The sequence below is a fragment of the Benincasa hispida genome, unplaced genomic scaffold (genome assembly GCF_027475165.1).
Source record: "Benincasa hispida cultivar pf3 unplaced genomic scaffold, pf3_genome.v1.1 HicScf677, whole genome shotgun sequence".
Taxonomy (NCBI): domain Eukaryota; kingdom Viridiplantae; phylum Streptophyta; class Magnoliopsida; order Cucurbitales; family Cucurbitaceae; genus Benincasa; species Benincasa hispida.
Window position 1 is genome coordinate 9243 of NW_028326797.1, and position 3847 is coordinate 13089.

Below are 3847 nucleotides of genomic sequence, written 5' to 3' on the forward strand. Positions count from 1 at the left end.
CATTTTCACACGTTTTAATGAAGTGAGCAACATGTTGTTTCAGATTGCGCTTTCCATCAAATTGTTGGAACTTGGAGGGTTGGTACCTAGCTAACATTGTTAAGTTGTCGATTTTCTTGGTGTACAGCTTGGAGTACATAAAAGAACATTGTGATGGTCCTCCATACTAAGCTCTTATGGAGTTTGTAATCATATCCTGCAGTTGTTGAACTGATAGGGAGGCGACAATGGTTGACTTTCCTGCAAAATAGTCTTTCCTTTGTCATTAGTTTTGGCAGTTGGAGTTTAACTCGTTTCAACAGTTTCTCGAGCCTGTATTTGATCTCTTAAGGTAAAGATTTCATGGTCTCAGATTTGTCTTCCCTTCCATCTCTACCATGGTTGACTCTGCTGTTATATTAGCCATCATGATAGACATTACATCAAAGTGTGATTCTTTTTCTGATCGACCCAAAGTAGGAGCAGAGTTTTTGAACAAGGGATTTTCCCTGATGACGATCCCGCCTTTAGAAAATTTTGTCAGCTGTTCCGAGATTTTCTCTGCGATGACAGAGCCCTGTTCTTTCTCGTGCAGGAACCCCTTTTAGTGTTTGAGAGACAGGTCTTATATAGCAGCCGCTTGTAGCAGTTACTTTAGATGCAACTTTCTTTGGTGTCATTTGTTGATTTGTTGATTTGGATGACGAGAGAGATGAGAGGTAGAGATGTCCCACTAGGTGTGCTAATTTATTTGCACGAGGTTTCCAGAGAAACTTGTTTTGTGGAATTAGACTTGTATTGATGTAAATTTGATACAAATGTGGTTCGAACTTTAAAACTTGATCCTCTGATTCTCTCTCGATTGAATGTGCACAATTGACTTAAAGGAGCGGAGCGCATAGTGTTCTTGAAATTTGAAATCATAGAACTTCAGTCTTCAAGTGTGATCAGCTATAGGAGGAGTCTTCTGATTGTAAGGAATTCTCTCTAGGCTCACAGGAGTGTAGAATTACTGACCCCTATAAATGAAGAGAACCCCTCTATTTCTCTAGTGGGCTTTGTGGGCTTGGGTTTGATTGGTCTATTGACCTGGCCCCTTTGGTTCAATTAGTTAGATTTTGGTTTATTTTGACATTTGAGCCAAATTAAACCAATTTTTTGGGCTCAATTGGACACATGCAAATTATAATATCAAATTGGACAAAATTAACATGTGACCTCATCGTGATTTGTCCGTTTATGTTTTCAAATTTGGGACACACATCAACTCTTAATTCATCCCAAATCCAATTATTTGTAATTTCGTCATTAATTTGGTAAATGATGTGACAATTTGTGATGGATAAAAAATTTATCCATAACCATGTGTACACCATTTTCGTTTATGTACTTGTTTTTCTTTTCAAATTTTGCCATGTCTAATTTTTTAATAAATGCAAACAAAACAAATTAAAATAAGATAAAATGTAAATGAGAGGTGTACATTCAATTGAATAAAAAACTAAATTATCTCTTCATTAAAAAAGGAATTAAATTAACCCTCATCCATGGACCATGATCCATCACACATTGATTTTTGTACCGACTTTAGATTATATCGAATATTCAACAAGATTGAATTTGAATCTTCTTCACTCATACTCATATCCCTTCACCATGAAACCAATAAAATAAATATAAAATACCATAATAATAATAATGGCGGTATTATATAATAAATAAATAAATAAAAAAGGAAGTTTAGATGTCATAAAGAAGAAATGTCAGAAGAGAAGAATCTAGTAAATAGTAGCAGTAGAAGATAAGTCGCAATCAAAGGCCCACTAAAACTTGGCCCAAGGCGAACCAAGCCCATACTTCCACGTGGCACCATACTGCCATAATTAATATCCATATTCAAGAAACGATCACGCTTTTTTCCTCTCCGAGGGCGGTGCTTCTCTACTCCCAACTTTACTAACTAAGTTTTTTTTTTTTTTTTTGGTAGTAATAATAATATTAATTATTATCCATTTACCCGGTCAACTTGTCACGTGTCATGTCCACCTCTACACTTATGGATATGTTTTCATTTCTTCTTATTCACTTTAACCTTAACGCCTTCGTCTCTGTTCTTCATCAACTCTCCCAAATGGATTGAATCTCTTCCTCCGAAATATACGATGAGGGATATGGATAAGGACTTTAAAGTTTCCCGTCGGAGTAATTGGATCCTTTTAATGGCGGCTCTTGGATTTACCGGCTACTCTGCTTACACAATTTATCATTTCCCTTCAATCGCCCGAAAGAGGGCTAAGATTTCCAAATTCTTCGCTGCTTTATCTTCTGCTGCTTCAGCATTTTCCGCTTCCGCCGACTGTGTCGCTACCATTTCTAAAGATTTGAAGGAGTTTCTTCATTCCGATTCCGATGAAATCCCTCACAGTTTGAAGCAAATCGCTAAACTCGCTCGGTCTGATGAGATCTCCAATTCTCTGACTCGTCTGTCCCAGGCGATTACTCTGGGAATTTTTCGAGGTTACGATCAGTACTCCCGAGGCGGTGGTAAGGAGAATGAAAATGAGAAATCGAGTAATTTTACGGATAGAATTATGGAGAAGCTGTGTAGTGAATCTGGGTGTGGGTTTGTTTCTGTGGTGGTTGGGAGTTTCGCTAGAAATTTGGTGATGGCGTTGATGGAGGCGAGTAAATCGGGGAGTAGTAGTTTGGAGAGATGGATGGGGGTGGTGGTGTGCGATGGAAAAAGCAGGGAATTAATCGGCGAGTTAATTAGAATGTTTGTGAGTTCAGCGGTATCGGTTTATTTGGAGAAGACAATGGAAATCAATACGTTCGATCAAATATTCTCGGGGCTAACAAATCCGAAGCACGAAAAGGAAATGAGAGAGTTGTTGGTTTGCCTTTCCAACGGCGCAGTCAAGACTTTGATCAAAACGTCCCATCAAGTGCTGTTATCGGGCCATGGGAATTGGGCCATGGAAGCAGGCCCAGGCCCAGGGAAAAAGGTGGAGGAGTTGGAGGAAATGGAAATGGGCCTGAAGCCCAAAAGGGAATATGGAAAACGGCCGAGAAATGGAGGGTGGGGGAAGAACAAGAAAGTGATAGTGAATTGGACAGGGAGAATGACGTTTGAAATGGTGAGGTCGTTCATAGAAGTATTATTGGAGAGGATATACGAAGGAATGAAACGGTGTGTGGATATAGTGAATGAGGAAGTGATTGAGAGAGGGCTGGAAATTGTGAGGTACGTAGCTTCAAAAACCTCTGTGATTGCTACAATTTGTCTTTCATTATGCTTCCATGTTCTTGACACAACTTCCTGGTTCTTGCTGGCATATTAGTTCTTTTCTTCTTTTTTTTTTTCTTGCCTGAAACTGCAAAAAGACAGATTCCTTTTTGTTTTGTTTTCAGGTATTTTATTTTTGGAAATTTTCCAGAAAAATGTTTGTCTGGGGATGGTTTTTATCCATTTGTTGAATTGTGTACATAGTGTGGAATTTTTTTTAATGCATGGGAACTATATGTCTGACTATGGAGTCAGACTCAAGTTAGCAAATTGAAGTTTTTATATTCTCTTCAATACTTTTAATATGTGGAATTAATATCATAATATATTGCATTACATATTAGTACCATTCATATTTCAATAAGAAAATAGTTAGAAATTGAGATTCAAAATTCATACATTTCTAAGTCAATAAATTATGCCTAATAGCTAACAATGGAAAAGTTAGATAACTAGCAACATAGTTACCTATAATTACTTAGGTAAGCCACAAAACTTTAGTCTAAAAATAATACATGAACTATAAGACATTTCTTTAATGACAATTTGAATTTTGAACTACAGAGTAATAATTCTTTCAAT

The 3847-nt window shown here is 37.2% G+C and overlaps 1 pseudogene across 1 annotated transcript; it reads left to right on the plus strand.

Annotated features, from left to right (window-relative positions):
- Positions 1–1474: 1474 nt before the first annotated feature.
- LOC150030026 (protein PHLOEM PROTEIN 2-LIKE A10 pseudogene) lies at positions 1475–3535 on the plus strand (annotated as a pseudogene). Its single transcript, XR_016527201.1, has one exon. The product of XR_016527201.1 is annotated as a protein PHLOEM PROTEIN 2-LIKE A10 pseudogene (transcript).
- Positions 3536–3847: the final 312 nt, after the last annotated feature.